A 21,783-nucleotide genomic window follows, 5' to 3' on the forward strand; every position below is an offset into this window, starting at 1 on the left:
AAAAAAAAAAAACGGTTTAATGGGGTGACAGAAACCCTTTAACCACCTCAGCCCCCAGTGCTTAAACACCCTGAAAGACCAGGCCACTTTTTACACTTCTGACCTACACTACTTTCACCGTTTATTGCTCGGTCATGCAACTTACCAGCCAAATGAATTTTACCTCCTTTTCTTCTCACTAATAGAGCTTTCATTTGGTGGTATTTCATTGCTGCTGACATTTTTACTTTTTTTGTTATTAATTGAAATTTAACGATTTTTTTTGCAAAAAAAATGACATTTTTCACTTTCAGTTGTAAAATTTTGCAAAAAAAAACGAGATCCATATATAAATTTTGCTCTAAATTTATTGTTCTACATGTCTTTGATAAAAAAAAAATGTTTGGGTAAAAAAAAAATGCTTTGGGTAAAAGTTATAGCGTTTACAAACTATGGTACAAACATGTGAATTTCCGCTTTTTGAAGCAGCTCTGACTTTCTGAGCACCTGTCATGTTTCCTGAGGTTCTACAATGGCCAGACAGTACAAACACCCCACAAATGACCCCATTTCGGAAAGTACACACCCTAAGGTATTCGCTGATGGGCATAGTGAGTTCATAGAACTTTTTATTTTTTGGTCACAAGTTAGCGGAAAATGATGATTTTTTTATTTTTTTTTCTTACAAAGTCTCATATTCCACTAACTTGTGACAAAAAATAAAAACTTCTATGAACTCACTATGCCCATCACAAAATACCTTGGGGTCTCTTCTTTCCAAAATGTGGTCACTTGTGGGGAAGTTATACTGCCCTGGCATTCTAGGGGCCCAAATGTGTGGTAAGGAGTTTGAAATCAAATTCTGTAAAAAAATGACCTGTGAAATCCGAAAGGTGCTCTTTGGAATATGGGCCCCTTTGCCCACCTAGGCTGCAAAAAAGTGTCACACATCTGGTATCTCTGTATTCAGGAGAAGTTGAGGAATGTGTTTTGGGGTGTCTTTTTACATATACCCATGCTGGGTGAGATAAATATCTTGGTCAAATGCCAACTTTGTATAAAAAAATGGGAAAAGTTGTCTTTTGCCAAGATATTTCTCTCACCCAGCATGGGTATATGTAAAATGACACCCCAAAACACATTCCCCAACTTCTCCTGAGTACGGAGATACCAGATGTGTGACACTTTTTTGCAGCCTAGGTGGGCAAAGGGGCCCATATTCCAAAGAGCACCTTTCGGATTTCACTGGTCATTTTTTACAGAATTTGATTTCAAACTCCTTACCACACATTTGGGCCCCTAGAATGCCAGGGCAGTATAACTACCCCACAAGTGACCCCATTTTGGAAAGAAGAGACCCCAAGGTATTCGCTGATGGGCATAGTGAGTTCATGGAAGTTTTTATTTTTTGTCACAAGTTAGTGGAATATGAGACTTTGTATGAAAAAAAATAAAAAAAATCAGCATTTTCCACTAACTTGTGACAAAAAATAAAAAATTCTAGAAACTCACTATGCCCCTCACGGAATACCTTGGGGTGTCTTCTTTCCAAAATGGGGTCACTTGTGGGGTAGTTAGACTGCCCTGGCATTTTCCAGGGGCCCTAATGTGTGGTAAGTAGGTAAATGACCTGTGAAATCCTAAAGGTGCTCTTTGGAATATGGGCCCCTTTGCCCACCTAGGCTGCAAAAAAGTGTCACACATGTGGTATCGCCGTATTCAGGAGAAGTTGGGGAATGTGTTTTGGGGTGTCATTTTACATATACCCTTGCTGGGTGAGAGAAATATCTTGGCAAAAGACAACTTTTCCCATTTTGTTATACAAAGTTGGCATTTGACCAAGATATTTCTCTCACCCAGCATGGGTATATGTAAAATGACACCCCAAAACACATTCCCCAACTTCTCCTGAGTACGGCAAAACCAGATGTGTGACACTTTTTTGCAGCCTAGATGCGCAAAGGTGCCCAAATTCCTTTTAGAAGGGCATTTTTAGACATTTGGATACCAGACTTCTTCTCACGCTTTGGGGCCCCTAGAATGCCAGGGCAGTATAAATACCCCACGTGACCCCATTTTGGAAAGAAGACACCCAAGGTATTCAATGAGGGGCATGGCGAGTTCATAGAAATTTTTTTTGGCACAAGTTAGCGGAAATTGATATTTTTAATTTTTTTCTCACAAAGTCTCCCGTTCCGCTAACTTGGGACAAAAATTTCAATCTTTCATGGACTCAATATGCCCCTCACGGAATACCTGGGGGTGTCTTCTTTTCGAAATGGGGTCACATGTGGGGTATTTATACTGCCCTGGCATTCTAGGGGCCCTAAAGCGTGAGAAGAAGTCTGGAATATAAATGTCTAAAAAATTTTACGCATTTGGATTCCGTGAGGGGTATGGTGAGTTCATGTGAGATTTTATTTTTTGACACAAGTTAGTGGAATATGAGACTTTGTAAGAAAAAAAAAATAATAATTCCGCTAACTTGGGCCAAAAAAATGTCTGAATGGAGCCTTACAGAGGGTGATCAATGACAGGGGGAGTGATCAATGACAGGGGGAGTGATCAATGACAGGGGGAGTGATCAATGACAGGGGGAGTGATCAATGACAGGGGGAGTGATCAATGACAGGGGGAGTGATCAATGACAGGGGGGTGATCAGGGAGTCTATATGGGGTGATCACCACAGTCATTGATCACCCCCCCTGGAAGGCTCCAGGGAGACGCCTGTATGTGTTTTGCGGATCCGATCCATCTATCAGTGGATCCGTAAAATCATGCGGACATCTGAATGGAGCTTTACAGGGGGTTGATCAATGACAGGGGTGTAATCAATGACAGGGGGGTGATCAGGGAGTCTATATGGGGTGATAACCACAGTCATTGATCATGCCCCTGTAAGGCTTCATTCAGACGTCCGGATGCGTTTTGCGGATCCGATCCATCTATCAGTGCATCCGTAAAAATCATGCGGACATCTGAATGGAGCTTTACAGGGGGGTAATCAATGACAGGGGGGTGATCAGGGAGTCTATATGGGGTGATAACCACAGTCATTGATCATGCCCCTGTAAGGCTTCATTCAGACGTCCGGATGCGTTTTGCGGATCCGATCCATCTATCAGTGCATCCGTAAAAATCATGCGGACATCTGAATGGAGCTTTACAGGGGGGTAATCAATGACACGGGGGTGATCAGGGAGTCTATATGGGGTGATCACCACAGTCATTGATCACGCCCCTGTAAGGCTTCATTCAGACGTCCGGATGCGTTTTGCGGATCCGATCCATCTATCAGTGGATCCGTAAAAATCATGCGGACGTCTGAATGGGAGCTTTACAGGGGGTTGATCAATGACAGGGGGGTAATCAATGACAGGGGGGTGATCAGGGAGTCTATATGGGGTGATCAGGGGCTAATAAGGGGTTAATAAGTGACAGGGGGGGGTGTAGTGTTAGTGTAGTGGTGCTTGGTGCTACTTTACTGAGCTACCTGTGTCCTCTGGTGGTCGATCCAAACAAAGGGGACCACCAGAGGACCAGGTAGCAGGTATATTAGACGCTGTTATCAAAACAGCGTCTAATATACCTGTTAGGGGTTAAAAAAAACACATCTCCAGCCTGCCAGCGAACGATCGCCGCTGGCAGGCTGGAGATCAACTCTCTTACCTTCCGTTCCTGTGAGCGCGCGCGCCTGTGTGCGCGCGTTCACAGGAAATCTTGCGTCTCGCGAGATGACGCATATATGCGTGACTGTGCGCAGCGCTGCCACCTCCGGAACGCGATCCTGCGTTAGGCGGTCCGGAGGTGGTTAAAGGTTTCTGTCATGAGAAATAACGTTATGTAGCTGACTGACATCAGCGATGTGCTAATGTCAGCACTACATAACAGTATGCTTTATAACCCCCTGCCTGCCGCCGTTCTCTTAAAATAAAGACTTTTAAAGTATGCTAATGAGTCTCTAGGTGCTATTAGGGCGTTGCTTCAGCACCTAGAGGCTTGGTCTATGCACCCTTTGGCACGCCCAGGTCCAGTTGATTGACTATCGAGTTCTCCTCAGTGTCCAATAAATCCCGCGCCCTGTGCCGTCCAGGTGCTGCAGCAACGCCCTAATAGCACCTAGACGCTCATTAGCATACTTTAAAAGTCTTTATTTAGCACGAATGTAATGGCCCACCAGAGCGATTAGCTTGGGGGACACATGGGGGCAATGACCCCATATTTTATGGCAAATTTATTAGGTAGTTTGTGTTCTCTCCCCCCTTTCTCCCCCTTTTCGCCTTATTTTTCAGGTGAATTTACCTCAAGAAGATGAATCCGGTTAGAGCTGGTTCTGTTTAAGTTTGATTTTCTGGATAGCAACTAAAGCCGAGCTGTTAATTGGTTGCTACCCTGTTGCTGGGGGAGATTTCCAGCTCTGTGATTTGTTCCTGCCCGCAAGGCGGGAAATTTGTCCCCTTTATATTTCCAGGTTCGCCGCTACCTCAGGGCAGTCGTTGCGGATCTGGACAGCGCCCGCCCTCCCTCCCTCCCCTTAAATTTTGTGCTACCTGTCGCTGTGCTTTATTAGAGGGCCTGTATCGCTCAGCTGATGCTGAGTGGATCTTGGTCTATATGGATGGTTTGAAATTGGTATTTATTGTTATGGTTGATGGTTTTAATTATTAATTAATTTATTAAATTATTTATTGGTTTTAATTTTGGTTACCCTTAATAAAGCACTTCGGCCATTTCTATTCCACTAAGAAAAATGTTGTCAGTGTTTTTATTTATCTAATCACATATGGTGGAGAGGGAAGTGGTGTCGTTTGCCTCCATGGCGGCAGGCAGGGAGTTATAAAGCACACTGTTATGTAGTGCTGACATTAGCACATCGCTACATAACGTTATTTCTCATGACAGAAACCCTCTAAATAGTGCCAGTAGAAAGTACTCAAGATTTCTTCTGCCACAATGCCTTTAGACAACCATAATTCAAGAAACATGGACAGATATCAAAATTTTACTGCAATTCGGTAGTCTTTATTTTTGTCCGCCAAAGGTTAGATCATAGGATTCCACTCACTCATGGATCAATTAATTGCAAGGGGGTTGAAAGGGAATGAGAAATATAAAGGAAGGACTTCTCCTTCTGCAGGATTCACCCCTGCTTTAGCTCAACGACATACAGAGGCAGATTTATCAAACTGGCGTAAAGTAGAACTGGCTTAGTTGCCCATTGTAACCAATCAGATTCCACCTTTCATTTTTCAATGGAGCTGTGAAAAATGAAAGGAGGAATCTGATTGGTTGCTATGGGCAACTAAGCCAGTTCTACTTTACACTTTTTACATTGATGTACTGTACATAGGTTTTAATTCCTTTTTCGTTGAAAAAAAAAAAGTTTGAACTTGCCTCCAATGACGCCACCACTTACATAAAAGACACAGCACAGATATTTTTATCCAAAAAAATGCGTACAAATGTAAACCCCCAATGTAGGGCCTAATTCTATACCCCAGCAGCACTCCCAACACAGGGCATTCTTTTTTTCAAAGCCGCATAAATTATTTTACGGAGACTCGCAAATAATTGCCAACTGTCGCAGGAAAGGGATGGGGCCAAATGCAAAATTTGAAGGGCAGGGTTTGAGCAAAGTTAGGGCTTTTTCATACGAGCGGATGCTGTGAGGGTAATCCGCTGCGTGAAAGAGAGCCAAGCCCCTTTCCGGACAGCAGAGACACGGAGCAGTAACATGATTGATAATGCTCCATGCCTCTCTGTGATCTTTTTACTACAAAATCACGATGACAACTTTATCTCACTGTGATTTTGTAGTCAAAAGATCACAGAGAGGCACAGAGCATTATCAATCATGTTAATGCTCCGTGTCTCTGCTGTCCAGAGCGCGGCTTGGCACTCTTTCACGCAGCGGATTACCCGCACTCCATCCGCTTGTGTGAAAGAGCCCTTACCCAATAGTGGGAGTTTCCTGGATATTTCAAGGTTGCCCAGGGACTGGTCTGGTTTCGGGTATGGGGCTTAAGGCTAGGACTATACGGAGACAAGTAGTGTTGAGCGAACTTGTGTTTTAAGTTCTGCGTCTAAAGTTCAAGTTCAGGTTATCGAAGTATCCCGTTATGGATTCTAAATTCCGTTATGGTCCGTGGTAGCGGAATCCATAACGGGATACTTCGATAACCCGAACTTTAGACGCCGAACTTAAAACACAAGTTTGCTCAACACTAGAGACAAGTTGTACAAGTGCACAGAGCAGCAGTATTCCCATAGAAGTGAATGGGACTGCCCGCACGAAAAAATAAAAATCCAGCAGTTTTGGGTGGCAGCCAGAGCCAGAAAATATACCTTTACGGAGCGGAAGCAGTGTACAGTGAAGGGGGAGTACTCTACAGTTCATCTCCCATTCCAGTCAATGGGAACGAAGCTGCAATACGACAGTGCCAGAAACGACACCGTGTACGGAGCCTTCTGCTTCCACTCACTACACTGGATAGTTTCCAGCACCAGTGGCTGCCCAAAAAAGGCAGGGGTTGTCAGGTGTCAGACCCCCACCCATCTTGATATCGAAGACCTATTGTGAGGATAGATCCCTATCTGTAGCCCGGACAACCTCTTTAAACTCAACAAGTAATCCAACAAAGAAGAAAAACTTGTTCTACAGAAAGAAACCTAAAACCAGATTAAGGGCACTGGTTGGAGGCTTTAATAACCCATAGAGAGGTCTTTGTAATGTAAGTGTGACAAGATCAGATCTGGTGGAAAGCAGAAGTGATGAGTGTGTAGATCCGGCATGTAACCTCAGCCACGTATGATACATGTACATGGTGAACGCTCATACTACACACCCATAAACCACATTCCTTCAGACAGAAGCTTGTGACTGTCTTCTGCTCGATTACATAGAGTGTAACCTCCTGCCTGGAATCCTAATTAAGGGGGGTGAACCTACTACTTCTTGAGTAAACAAAACCAGGTACTGACACGCTTTTTTCCAATCTGATTTTATTTTCTCGTTGTATCATTTTTCTTATGGACATATCCCTTTCCGGCACGGCCATGGCTTTAAGCCGCTACTCCTCAAGCAGACTCCCATTGAAATGAACGGGAGGCAGAAAGGACATGGTTGTTGGTGGTCTTGTTGTCCGCGCCAAATTCCACGGTGGGAAAGGCCCCTAAAGGTTTATCAAATGTCGTATGGTGTTGCTTAAATTTGTCTCATCTTTGAACCTAAGGCTAGTTTTGCACTAACGGCAGGGGACTCCGGCAGGCTGTTCTGGTGGGTGAACAGCCTGTTGGATCCGTCCAGCCGCTAGTTCACGTGTGCCCCCGGACTGCCGCTCCGTCCCCATTGACTATAATAGGGGTGGGGGCGGAGTTCCGGCGGCAGCACACGGCGAGAGGCAACTGGACTAAAAGTATGACATGCCGGAACAGACTGCCGGAGCCCCCTGCTGCTAATGTGAAAGTACCCTAACGCTTTTGTGTAGAATAGCTAATCCAGTTTCCTACTTTTAGCAATTTTTTTTAAAACCGTTTCAGTGATAAATCCGGAGTGAAGCTCATTAACATAGCTAACCACACCCACTTTGTCACCTACTTTTCAAAACTGGAGTGAGTGGTGTAAAAATGTAAAAAGTTGAAAAAGTTTTGCGCAACTGATGTCAAAAAGTTACAATTCTGGAGTGAAGTTGTGATAAATCCCCCCCGACTATGTGAAAGTGGCCAAAGGGCATATTCACACAACAGTGACAAAAAAAAGGCCATTAAAATCAGATAAACTGTCAGTTTTCGTGGCCATTTTGCATCCATGTGCGCATCCATTTCCTGGCCTTCTATCACCTGTTTGTCATTAGTTTTGCATCTGTTTTTAACATCCTTTAAAAACAGATGAATTTAATTGCCTTTTTTTAAACCCCAAGCCATACAGTGCCCTCAGTATATATTCTGCCCTGTACAGTGCCCTCAGTATATATTCTGCCCTGTACAGTGCCCTCAGTATATATTCTGCCCTGTACAGTGCCCTCAGTAAATATTGTGCCCTCATAATGCCTTCAGTCTAAATTATGGCCCCCAGTATAAGGCTACTTTCACTTTCGTCATGTTAATACAACCGTCTGCATCCGTTATGAACGGATCCCGTTGTATTAGCTCTAAAATTAACATGATGGATCCATCTCTAAAACCATTGTAAGTCAATAGGTGATGGATCCGTTTTCGTTTGTGTCACTGAAAACGGATCTGTCTCCATTGACTTACATTGTCATGACAGATTCTCCGCATTCCAGGACGCACTCACAAATGCTGCTTGCTGCGCTTTTGTGTGTGTCATGGGAACGTAATGAATTGTAACGGAATGCATTCTGGCGCATTCCGTTCCCTACAGTTACGTTTTGTCCCCATTGAAAATGAATGGGGACAAAACTGAAGCGTTTTCCTCTGGTATTAAAATGCTATGACGGATCTCAATAGCAGAAAGGGAAAACGCAGATATGAAAAGTAGCCTAAAAATGCCACCACAGTGCCCAGTATAAAAAAAAATGCAGCATAGTGCCCCTTGTAGTCCTAATAGACCCCATAGATATAATGCCCCCCCTACCCACCAATAATGCCAATAAGGGCTCTTTCACACTTGCGTTGTCCGGATCCGGCGTGTACTCCATTTGCCGGAGGTGCCCGCCGGATCCGGAAAACGCAAGTGAACTGAAAGCATTTGAAGACGGATCCGTCTTCAAAATGCGTTCAGTGTTACTATGGCACCCAGGACGCTATTAAAGTCCTGGCTGCCATAGTAGTAGTGGGGAGCGGGGGAGCAGTATACTTACAGTCCGTGCGGCTCCCGGGGCACTCCAGAATGACGTCAGAGCGCCCCATGCGCATGGATGACGTGTCCATGTGATCACGTCATCCATGCGCGCGGGGCGCCCTGACGTCACTCTGGAGCACCCGGGGAGCCGCACGGACGGTAAGTATGCTGCTCCCCCGCTCCCCACTACACTTTACCATGGCAACCAGGACTTTAGCATCCTGGCAGCCATGGTAACCATTCAGAAAAAGCTAAACGTCGGATCCGGCAATGCGCCGAAACGACGTTTAGCTTAAGGCCGGATCCGGATTAATGCCTTTCAATGGGCATTAATTCCAGATCGGCCTTGCGGCAAGTGTTCAGGATTTTTGGCCGGAGCAAAAAGCGCAGCATGCTGCGGTATTTTCTCCGGCCAAAAAACGTTCCAGTCCGGAACTGAAGACATCCTGATGCATCCTGAACGGATTTCTCTCCATTCAGAATGCATTAGGATAAAACTGATCAGGATTCTTCCGGCATAGAGCCCCGACGACGGAACTCTATGCCGGAAGAAAAGAACGCAAGTGTGAAAGGGCCCTAAGTTAGAAAAAATAAATACTCCCTTCACCACAGACACATGTAGGAACACTTGCTGTTGCTCTGCACGGAGGCAGCAGGACCTGATGCTCCAGCATTGTGAGGTCACATGATCACACTGGGAGCGTCAGGTCCTGCTGCCTCCAGTGAGCAGCAAGTGTTACTACATGTGTCTGTGGTGAGGGAGTATTTTTTTTTCAGTGTTGTTAATGGCTGTTAGACGGAGGAAGTTCAGTCTACACGACCGTGTTCATTTTTTTAGCAGACAGAAATAGGCATTGTTATAAAGGGTCAAGGAAAAAAAAAAACGTTTACAACACAAGTGTCACATGGACATCATCCAGACGTTTTGCGGACAGCAAAATACATACGGTAGTGTGAATGGACCCTAAGGCTGTTGTGAAAGGCGGATGAGAACTTAATATTGACATAATATGCCCTCTCTGTCAGATGCGGGTAAAACGTCTGCTCGCTCAAATATTTTCTGAATATCCATAGTGAAGAACTGAGAGCATGCTGCGCATGCACAGTGTGTTCTCCTTCACTTGAGGAGGGGGGAGCCGTTTTCTAGATAGGTGCGGTCCCAGAGATAGGTGCGGAACCATACTCAGGATAGGTCATCCTGCCGGTCACCTATATGAAGAGAAGTAACGCGCCACCTGTTGGAATCTGGTTGCTATGGTAACTAAGCCAGTTTGCCTTTACACCAGTTTTGACAAATCTCCCCCAATGGTCTTAAGAAGGCTGCATCAAATAACGTTAATCGGTGCGTAAGATAGTCGTATCATCAGTTCCAGGACCGTTATCGGATCCTGTCAGGAGAAAGCAGGGAAATCTTTTCTAAACAGCACAGATCTCTATGTGGGAATTCATTAACTTATCATAAGGGGAATTTTGAAGTCAGTGAGGGTCATTTACAAAGACTAGACTTTGTTCCTCAACTCCTGTGCTGCCAGAGGACTCCGCTATTTACTGAAGAGGCGTGCGCCTTGTCATAAATTAGACACACCATGAGCAGCCGTGCAGCTGGAGTTAAAAATACTCCAGAACCTGACTGAAGTAGCCTTCACCCCTCTTTTACGCCTGTTTTGCAGATGTAAAAAATAGTACATTTGTCAAGGCTGAAGTCCCGGCCTGCGCCACGCCCCTCCCAAGTGGCAAAGATGTAAACGCACCTGTGTGACAAAAATTGCTGCATGGGTCACAAAACGGGGTCTAACGTCTAAAGTGGCGTGGCGTGGCGAGGCGAACGTAGTAAATGCACTGATATAATTTGCAGCAAACCGCACGGTGCTCTGGAATTGTCACAAATTTTTCATTCTGAATTTATGTCCTGACAGGACACACCCTTCAGCCATCGTCAGAAAATGAATCAGGAAGCAATAATATGCCGGTAACAGGGGTGCAGCTATAGTTGTGAAGAAGTAGTGGGTGCTGGCACCTAAGGGAGCACAGAAGTTCTTTTACCCAGAAAGGAGACAACCAGTATTATACACGGTAGGTGGAGACCACGTTACAGATATTGCTGAGGCCTAGCGACTTCAAGTTACACCTCTAGTTGGAGCGCCTACTGGTCCCATGCACATGGCTTTAAAGGGGTTGTCCAGGTTCAGAGCTGACATACCCCATTTTTCACCCCAGCAGCCCCCTGACTTGAGCATCGGAGCAGTCATGCTCCGATGCTCTCCTTCGTGCTGCGCTAAAAGGCTCTTTTGTTTACAGTAACACACTGCCGGGAGAAGGCTTCCTCCCGACAGTGTGTTCGGTGACGTCGCAGGTTCTGATGGGCGGGCTTAAGCGCTGCCCTAGCCGTTTTACTGGCTTGAGAAGCGCCTAAAGTCCACCCATCAGTGCCGGTGACGTCACCGGGCTCCCTGAGCAGCCGGAAGAAGAGGCTTCAGCGCTCCTGCAAGGGACCTGGTACGTCACCGAGTCTAAGAAAACAACACTTCCGGCGAAGAATTTCCTAGAAGAAAACGGGGCTTCAGAAACATGTGGAAAAGGTAGGACATGGATGTATGTTATGTGTATGTTCCATTAGTACAAGACAGACAAAGTCCTAAATCCCGGACAACCCCTTTAATGCCTACAAAGAGGTAAAAAATTCACCCCTCAATTACAGCAGCGTTTTAATATCTTCAATGCAGCAGATACACAATCCTCACGATGTTCAAGGAAACCATTCTAGCCGCTACCATAGTCAGTCACTAAATCTCTACATTGCTCGACTGGTCTAGAACGCAGTGAGTAGAAAAAATAAAATAATTTTTTCAATTTTATGTCACCATAGAAACAAAAGACAAGGTATCAATGTGTTACATACCCCCAGTGTAGGCACCCCAAAAAATCATCTGCCTCAATACGTTGGTGGGGCATTTATAGACGGTCGCATCATATTTATCAAGTTTGCAAAAAAAAACAAAAAAAACAATAATCTGCCATTTGTCACTGGCACGTGCATCCCATGACAACGACTGTTCTAAAAAACTGCTGCAAGGTGACTAACGCGTGACCCTGTTGGCCATAGGACTACGCGCCAATTATTGGTTACACTATCCATGTGTGATGCAGCAGACATAGGAAAGGGCTGAAATAATTTATTTGATCAGTAAAAGGGGTGTCACTTGTCACCCTCATCTTTGATAACATCTTATAAGGCTATGACGTCACATCAGCTCGTCACTTATTCATTAAAAGCAAAATGCCGCTAATTCCCCATCATCTCCACTTCCTGCCGATCAAGGACTACAACAACAACCGCTGCAGTTACTTTGCTTTCTGACGCCGGTAACGAACGGTACCGGCACTTGCATCGCAGAACTCACCATACGGGACAGCGCATGAGCTGAAAGGTCTTGATTACCGCCGATGGGATCGCGCAGGCGCAGTTCCAGGTGGAAGGAAGCGACGCGAGCGGGAGGGTAAGGCGCATGGGCGAACTAGAGCGTGACGTCACCGGCGCGCGCTGTTGTAAATGATAGCGATAAAAGCGAAGTAGCAACAATGGCAATATAATAGCAATAGATGTGGGCTGATATGAGGGGAGGGGGCATGAAGAATAATAGGGGCAATGCGAGGTGAGGTGTGACCGTGCAGATAAGCTGCTCCACCTATATTTACGTTGCAATTACTTGACATGGCCTTTGGTGACGTCACGTGATTGTCCTACCCAGATAAGAAGGGGGGTGGAATGTGTGGTGAAGAAGGCCCTGGAGCTGAGCCCCATAGTGTAAAATGGAACATAAGTAAAACTGGGGTACAATATGGCCCCTAAATGTCAGTATGACACGACCTGGTGGATTTTGTGTCCCAGGTTGCAAGTCACTCACGACTTTACTCCATTGACTTTAATGTAAGTCGTGTGACTTGACTGTTTTTACAGTCAAATTTCTCTCTGAAATAGTCGCAAGTTGCATATATATATATATATATATATATATATATATATATTATTGTAGCCCCACACTAAATAGGAATATGTACACCTGGAGGAAAAAGCAAAAAATGTGTGAGGCCAGACACCTTAAATACGAAGGACTCGCAGCGTGACAGTGAGAGGTCCTGACCTCCCTCCTCTGACAGGATCGTACAGCATAATTCACACGTCCGTGGTGTGTTGCGGACCCGCAACACACCAGCCCGGCACCCCCATTGAAATGCCTATTCTTGTCCGCAAGCTGCGGACAAGAATAGGACATGCTCTATCTTTTTGCGGAGCTGCGGACCCAAAATCGGGGCCGCGCTCCGCAATTGCGGCTGCAGACAGCACACTGTGTGCTGTCCGCATCCATTCCGTCCCCATAGAGAATGAATGGGTCCGCACCCATTCCGCAAAATTGCGGAAAGGATGCGGACCCATTTTGCGGACGTGTGAATGGAGCCTAAGGCTACATGCACTCGACCATTGGTGTGTTTGTGGTACCCAAATTTGCGGATCCGCAAAACACTGATGGCGTCCGTGTGTGTTCCGCAATTTGCGGAACAGCACGGACAGCCATTGATATAACTGCCTATTCTTGTCCGCAAAACGGACAAGAATAGGACAGGTTATATTCTTTTGCGGGGCTACGAACGGAGCAACGGATGCGGACAGCACACGGAGTTCTGTCCGCATCTTTTGCGGACCCATTGAAGTGAATGGGTCCACATCCGAGCCGCAAAAACTGCGGCTCGGATGCGGACCAAAACAACGTCCGTGTGCATGAGGCCTAAGGGCTCATGCATCCGAACGTATTTTCTTTCCGTGTCCGCTCCTTTTTTTTTTTTTTTGCGGATCCATTCATTTCAATGGGTCTGCAAAATAAAATGGATGTTGCTCCGTGTTCTAAAAGTAACCCCATGTTGCGGGTGAGTCCAAATTGACAAAAGGTGCGGTAGCACAAGTCAGCAGCTTCAGCAAAAGTATGAGGGGCCAGCAATACGGTAGTACAGAAAGACCACCCCAGCAGAGACAAATACCACAGTGCAGCGCAAAATACTGCTGCCTGCGCCACATATTCAACTGTATCGCTGTCCTGAGGATGGCGATATAGTTGAAGACAGGAAGGCCCCTGTGGGTGCTGGCCAGGTGCATAGAGAGAATTAGATTATGCATCCTGCCGGGGCCCGTGAGGAGGGCTGGGCGACCCTGCTAGGCATTGGCCCACAGGGATATTTCCCTTCAGTGTCTAGGGCTAGTCCGCTCATGCTACCTGACTTGCACCGCTTATCTGCAACTCCACTCGCTAGAATTCCACCTTGCATATGCTGGAGCGTCTGACAAGCAGCATAAAGTGGTGAATGGTTTCGTCTTGCACCAGACCACCTCAGCAGGTCACACAATGGCAGCTCATCAGAGACCCTTGTCCTGTACTCAGGGGACCTTTGAAGATGCCACCAGATTTGTCAGTAGAGACAACTGTGGCATAAACAATGTCATCTCCCTTATATTTATCGCAGAGCACCTTGCTGGCCACCCTGTAGCTGTTGGGGACCCATATGGACAAAGTCCCATAAGGAGGAATTGCAGGAGGAGGAGGAGCTACCCTGGACGAGGAGGAGTCAGTGGCGGAGGAGGAGCAGGTGGTTGATGATGATGACACCAGCTATGATGACCAACCGTCGGGGGCAGAGCCAGAAAGAATTGGGCCGCGGGCACGCTGGCGAGCATGACAAGCTGTATACTTAATGCTTACGTACTGACATGGCAAATCGGTAGCATTGAGCAATCTGACTGGATAGCCATGCTTTTAAAGCGAACCTTTCACCTGGATTTCACTTAATAAACTCAAGTGCTATCCTGTAACTGAATCGCGCATGCGCCGTCCCCGATGCCTGCCTGTCTTCTCTTTCTCACGCGCGATTCAGTTACAGGATAGCGCTTGAGTCCGACGGCGCATGCGCCGCCTGTACAAGCGCGGTCCCGGCGACTGAGCCGGGTGTCAATTAGACTGCATAGAGGCGGGGTTTAGGGCAGGGGAGTTACAGCCTGGAGTGAGGGAAGGGCTACCCCCTTGACATCTAACGTGACTTGTGGAGCTGGAGAAGAGTACTTTATAAAGCGATTTTTCCATGCATATACATGACAGAAAAGCGGGACAAGACCGTGTGCTAACACAATGAGGATGATCTAAAAGGTACTTTGATAGTTTATTAAGTGAAATCCAGGTGAAAGGTTCGCTTTAAAACCCTCACTATCAAAGTAAAATGGAGGAATGTTTTTCTGATGCCAAAAGGGAGGCCAAATTACTTTATTACCAGGATACATTGGCAGGGATCTCAAGTCTCCCGGCCGTTCAGGGAGTCTCCCGCTATTAGTTAGCGGCTCCCTGATGTGAAACAATATACCCGGAAAGGTTCACTGATAGCAGAGAGATAAGAGAAGTGACAGGACAGAGTTTAGATTACTGGTTGAATTAACCCTTTAGGGTCAAATTGACTTCTCAAGGAGATATTATGTTAAAGGCATCCCTTCTTCTGTCTCATTCAGTAGCTATAGAACTATTTGAGAGAGATGTATTTTTTTAAATACATTACACATTTAACCCTCCTTTTTAATTATATTATTTACCCCAGTGTTAATTCACACCCCCTGGATGCTTGTTTTTTTCCTACAGTGGGGTAGATAATTACACACAGGATTTTAAAGAATAAACTTCCGGACTCAGAACAAGAGCCGACTCAGCGAGTCAGCAAGTGAATCCAAGCATCCGCGCATGCGCATTGCGCAACCTAAGCTTCGGTTCACTTGCTTCTTCTCAGCTCAGCGAATGAACCGAAGATTTGATTCATGAACCGGTTCATTTGAATGAACTGATTCAAATGAACCGATTCATGTGAAAGATCCGAACTTCCCATCTCTAGTTTACTCGCAGTAAACCTTTCCGGCAACCTGTAGCAGTGTCCCCTTCTCGGCGCGTGCACACAGTGCAAGAAGAAGCCAATGCCAGCAGTCCGCAACGGCGCATCAGGCTGAGCCTGTGCGCACGCGCGGGATCTCGAAGCGGGAGGAGGGGGAGGGAGGGAGAGGCGGCACTGAGGAGTAGAAGGCGGCGCTGGGAACGAACGGCGATGCGTGCGGCCGGGCACCATGCATCCACAGACCTCCCCTGCTTGGGCACCTTAATTCAATGATTGACAGGTTAGTAAAACCTGATTTTTTCCGCAGAATAAAGCCACAAATAGCTTTATAAGGCCACCTTAGAAATCAGAATGCTACCCTGGACAGAGCATATGTTTAGCTCACAGGCTTATAGGTGGTGACAGAATCCCTTTAATCATATACATAAATATGATAATTTGGGGCAGGGTAATGAGCCCAGTCCTCCACACCATAGAGCAAAGTGTGCAGATACTGCATATGTCTGGGAAAATGTAATAAAAAGTTCATGAAAGAAAAAAAAAGAAAACCTCCTGAAATGAGAAGTGCACCTCCCTGAAATGAGAAGTGCACCTCCTGAAATGAGAAGTGCACCTCCCTGAATGAGTTTTTGCAGGTTGGGATGTCCTGCATTGGTGTATCAGCTTTCTGCAACTTTCGCTGAGCAGAAGACTGCCGCCTGTGTGTCTGACCAGGAGGTCCTCTCCACCCCCCCAAGTCACCACCGTCTCTGCTACCACAAGGAACAGAAGCTGCAGCAGCCAGTTCAGTCTCATGAACATGATGGAGCAGTTTTGTCATGTGCCAGGCTGACTGAAGTCAGCAGAGACAGACTGCCAGAACAACCAGGTTCAGTCCTACCTGGACTGTGGCCTTTCTTCGGCACATATTGTGTTTCTCTGACCCCATGGGCTTCTAGCAGGCAGACTGGAACAGGGGCCGGAACAGGCTCAGTTTGCTTTCTCTGTACTGTCTTGTTAAGGCGACTTTCACGACTGGCGTTTTGGCTTTCCGTTTGTGAGATCTGTTCAGGATGTCACAAACGGTCCAAAACGGATCCGTTTTGCCCTAATGCATTCTTAAAGGAAAAGGTTCCGCTCAGAATGCATCAGTTTGCCTTCGTTCCGTCTCCATTCCACTTTCCTGCTTGCAGCATTTTGGTGTCTGTCTGACGAAACTGAGGCAAACAGATCCGTTCTGACACACAATGTAAGTCAATGGGGACAGATCCCTTTTCTATGACACAATAGAAAACGGATCCTTCCTTCAATCGACTTTCATGGTGTTCAAAATGGATCCGTCTTGCTATGTTAAAGATAATACAAACGGATCCGTTCTGAACGGATGCAGACAGTTGTATTATCTGAACGGATCCCGTCTGTGCAGATCCATGACGGATCCGCAGCAAACGCGAGTGTGAAAGTAGCCTTAGCCTTTATTGTCATCTCAGAGAGGGTTTCAGTGCAGCAGGTGGTTGCTCAACACCTAAACAGACAAAGTTGTCCTCTGCCAGTGTAAAAAACATCACTTTTGTCAAAAAGAATGAGGCATGGATGCGTGAGGATTTTCGCACACCTCTGGGTGAGACCGATGAATAGATCTGCCGTTGCTGACAGTGGCTATTTATTGCAGGCCCCATCACACCACTGCTGCCGTCCAGGTTGCCAACTGTCCATACATTTCTGGACAGTCTGTAAAAACAGGCAACCCTTTTCCTCTGTCTGTGAAAAAAAAATAGAGGTTTGCATAATTTTTTGAGGCTGGTGGTACTTGACTAGATATTTCGGATGTAATTATCATTATTTTCCAGCTCACAGTAAATGCTGGTAATTAGTTATTATCAGTATATTGTGCTATAGTCATGTATTATCATTCATTATAGTTTTCCAATTTGTCTGTAAAAAATGTTGGCTGTCTGTGATTTTTGGATAAGTTGCCGTCTGCCTACGCCATCATGTCCGTACCATATGGCTGCTGCTGCCTCCCCTTACTGGTTCTGGCATTACCCCTAAATAGATGCCACTACTACTACTCCAACACAGCTGGTGCTACTATTGCTGCCACTATTACCCCTGCAACCTACCCTTTCTGCACCACACCGCTGCTCCAAATAAAAAGGAGAATTTTCCAGGCTTGTCCAACTTCAGAACAAGCCACTGTTTCTTTTGACAATTAAACAGTTGTGTTGTGTAGAACAAGCCATGGTTTCTTCTCACATTAAAGGGTTGTCCCATCTAGCAATTTCATACTTACCTGCTGCGAGCTGGCGCTGTTCACTTACTGGTTTCGGCTTGTGAGGCTGGAGGGCTTAGTGAGCTTAATTTAAGGCTTGTCCCGGACAGGCCGCGCATCGCTTTCTTGAACGTGCACGCCGCCTGCGCATGCGCCATGGTGACTTCTTCCTGGCCAGTATAGTACAGAGCCGCCGAACGCGCACGCCGCCGCAATGGTGAGTTTCTTCCTGGCCAAGTATAGTACAGAGCTGCGCTGCATAGAGAGCATACGCGTCTCTGTACTATACTCGGCCAGGAAGAGTCACCATGGCGCATGCGCGGCGGTGTGCACGTTCAAGACAGCGATGTGCAGCCCGGCCGGGGGAAGCAAATATGTTCTACGCAAGCGCGGCCCACTGATGCGGCACACAAAGCGGTGGCCATATCTAGTGGATACCAGAAGACAACAGTGGGGTAGGATTGGAATCTTTTTTCCAAGATAGGTAGGGATTTGCTAAAGGAACGTAATTACAAAATGCTCACAGGCACTTCTAGAACAAATTAAAATAGGATCAATGAGATGGAATACCCCTTTAAAGAGGTTTGCAGTGAGTACATACTGATGACCTATCCTCAGGATAGGTAATCAATATCCGATTGGTGGGGGTCCGACTCCTGGCACCTCCGTCGATCAGTTGAAGAGGAGGCAGCGCTTCATATGAGCGCTACTTCCTCTTCAAGATTACACTGTGCATCGTCTTGGAAGTCACAGTGACACAGTGTAATTACAAGTGCTTGTTCCATTCACTTGAATGAGATGAACACTTGTAATTACACTGCCCCACCCCTCAAGTGAGACAATGCGCAATGTAATCCTGAAGAGGAAGCAGCTGATCGGCAGGGGTGTCGGGAGTCTGACCCTCACCGATCAGATATTGATGGCCGCCCTATACTGAGGATAGGGCATCAGTATGTACTGGCTGCACATCCTCTTTAAATGTGTGTGCATAAACAAGGGCTGTGATCTACCCCCATTGCGCATAAACGTTTTGGATGCTTGCAGCAACTGCTTTTTTCCCATAACACTGTGTGTGTGTTTAAACACCATCTGCCCCGATATGGGACAATTTTTGGAAGGTTTTGAATATGAAAAGCATGACGCATGACAGCGCAGTGTGTTTTTAAACAGGCTGTTTGTTACACCTTCAGCTGTGTCTTTCCCTTAGTCTATATATATATATACCTATATGTCAGTGTCACTATAACAATTTTTGCCATTGCGGTCATTGCAATAAACAGCTTGAAGAGTGGGGGAGGGAGAAAAATTCAGAAACAAAATTGAAACAAAAGAGAATGACAAACTAGAAGAAAATCTGACTCTTAGGAGACCTTTCAGATTCGTGTAGGATCAATTTGGCCACAAATCAAATTTTAAAAAAATTCTACATATCGGACACAAAACAAATTTTGCTCATCTCTAATTTAAACAAAGTAAAATACACAAAGACTAATACAAGTAGAATACAAAAATCCTGTATTTGCATATTACATTCCTAGGAGACAGGACCTGTGCACTTGCATGCTGTGTCAGTACGTGTCTTGTTGCTTAGCAATGCACACAATAGCCTCCATTTTCTTTACATATTTTGCTGTTAATGATTGGCGTGTCTGACTAGAGACAAACCTGTAAATGTACACTATGCAGTAAAGGTGTCACAGTCAGCACTGTACACACCTAGTACCTGGTGACACTTTCGCTTGTAGTAACAGGAATTTTGACCTGTGACACAGAAAAAGTGCACAGCATTCACAGACTGAGATATCATGTAAAGATTTCCTCCTACTCCTCCCGCCATTGGGATATGTATTGACAAGTATCCAATTATATGCTTATATTTGACCTGATTTACCATGAGCACATATTTCCAGGTTCAGAACATTTAGGGTCCATTCACACGTCCGTAGTGCATTGCGATCCGCAATACACCCGGCCGTGCCCCCATAGAAATGCCTATTCTTGTCCGCAATTGCGGACAAGAATAGGAACATGTTCTATTCTTCCGTAGCCAAGGACCGTAAGATAGGCGGCGCGCTCCAGAAATGCGGATGCAGAGAGCAGATAGTGTGCTCTCCACATCCATTCCGTCCCCATAGAGAATGAATGGGTCCGCACCCGTTCCGCAAATTGCAGACCCTTTATTACGGACGTGTGAATGGAGCCTTACTTCTATAGGAGTGGATGATATTAGTAGCTGGTATTGCTTATAAGGGCTGATTGCCATTTATCTACTGCTGATGCAGGACTGATCTTTTGGCTCAGTTCTACTAACTGTATCTGCGCCTAAAATCTGTCTAAAAAGTGGCACAAATTTCTCACAACTAGGGTTTCTTCTAACTCGAAAAAGGGACACGGCTCCGCATAAAGGGGTGATTGTGGGAAAGGGGGTACGGCCAAAACGTGCCATTTTGCTGCAATATTGCACCACAAGTCTGGTGTACAATTCTGATTCAATATCTGATATAGAGTTAGACAAATGTGTGTATCTCATTAATTCTCCATCCTGTGAGAATCTGGTGCAGGTCTAGACAGCCTACGGTGCACCAGCTGTAGGATTAGTAAATCTGGGCCACTGTTTCTATGGAATCGCTTCTGTATCCAGCGTATTGTAACACCTGATGTCTCTTTTTGCTAGATAAAATAAAAGCAGCATGCAGCGTTTTTCTGTCTGCCTGTGGTTCCTGGACTGGTGCACATATGTATCAGATGTGCCCAGCTAAGGCATACAACAACTGGTCGGACACAAGTGACATAAGTGACACAGCCTAATTAGCTGACCTAACCTAGGTCGTGTGGATAGGCTTTCAGTAATGAGGGGCAAAGCTCTAGTTCTTTGTCGTAGCCCTGTATCAGACTACCTTTGGACAAGGCAGAGCGGCTTGTTGTGCTTCTACTGGGCCCTAGCTCTCAGGAAACCCCACCGCACCCCCTCAGCTTACAACCCTGTAGAGTTTTGCCCTAGTGGCGATCATCTGTGACTTTAGTCTCTGTGCACAGGGAATGTTTTATAGCTGATGAAGCAATACATTTAGAAGCAACAAAATAAAACCAGACGCTTATATGCTGCTGCATTTCCTGAAGGTCCTATGATAACCGTCAATATACCCAATATAAAGATTATTTGTAAATGCCTTCACCATGATATCAGGAACAGTAGCACGTGTCTACAGATCAGATTTGAAATCCTTTCTCTATTACCTGCTATCTACGACACTTATCTCACGGCCAATATCTAGGTCCTATTTATCTCTGTCTTCTCACCCTTTCCCTTCTTACCTTAGTATTTTGACAGTTCTTCCAAGGAAATGAAAGAAAGTGTGGGAGCCGATAGAAGATCCACAGTCTAACTCCGTTTACTCTGTGATAGGTCTAACAAAGTGAGCTCCACCAAACAGGTTGACCAGTTAGCGTTAATAAAGTCAACGCCTCAGATCTTCACTTTACAACTGTGACATGTGAAAAGCAGATATGATTGAAGCAGAGACAGTGGGTATGTTAAAATAGGAGTGGCTGGAAGGCAGGGCATGCAAGCAACTGATGGAAACGTGGTGTTTGGTTACTCTTCTACCACATGTAACTGGGAATTCTAAGCATACAGTCACTGGACAGTTTAACTTTTGCCTTGTGACTTTTATGAGTCTTATCATCTTAAAGTAAAGAGTACACTAAAGGGAAAATCCAGTGTAGGGTGAATTATTTGTTTGAGAAGAGATGGGTCACGGACCTGCTGGTCAGACAAGTATCTTGAGGTTTCTGGGCCCCAAATCAAATCTGACCCAGGGCCGTAGCAGGAGG

At 45.7% G+C, this 21,783-nt stretch overlaps 1 protein-coding gene across 10 annotated transcripts in view; it reads right to left on the reverse strand.

Moving 5' to 3' along the window:
* The window catches only part of CPT1C (carnitine palmitoyltransferase 1C), an 82,988-nt gene extending 61,678 nt beyond the window's left edge, over positions 1–21,310 (reverse strand). For 8 of the 10 annotated variants that reach the window (XM_040433723.1, XM_040433715.1, XM_040433709.1 and 5 more), the window contains exon 1: positions 21,265–21,310. The gene's annotated coding sequence lies outside the window, so the exon portion shown is untranslated. Of the gene's footprint in view, positions 1–11,468; positions 11,490–12,184; positions 12,205–21,264 lie in introns of those variants that run through there. The other 2 variants (XM_040433665.1, XM_040433673.1) reach the window with 2 other exon arrangements.
* Between the last annotated feature and the right edge of the window lie 473 nt (positions 21,311–21,783).

The sequence above is a fragment of the Bufo bufo genome, chromosome 1 (genome assembly GCF_905171765.1).
Source record: "Bufo bufo chromosome 1, aBufBuf1.1, whole genome shotgun sequence".
Classification (NCBI taxonomy): Eukaryota; Metazoa; Chordata; class Amphibia; order Anura; family Bufonidae; genus Bufo; species Bufo bufo.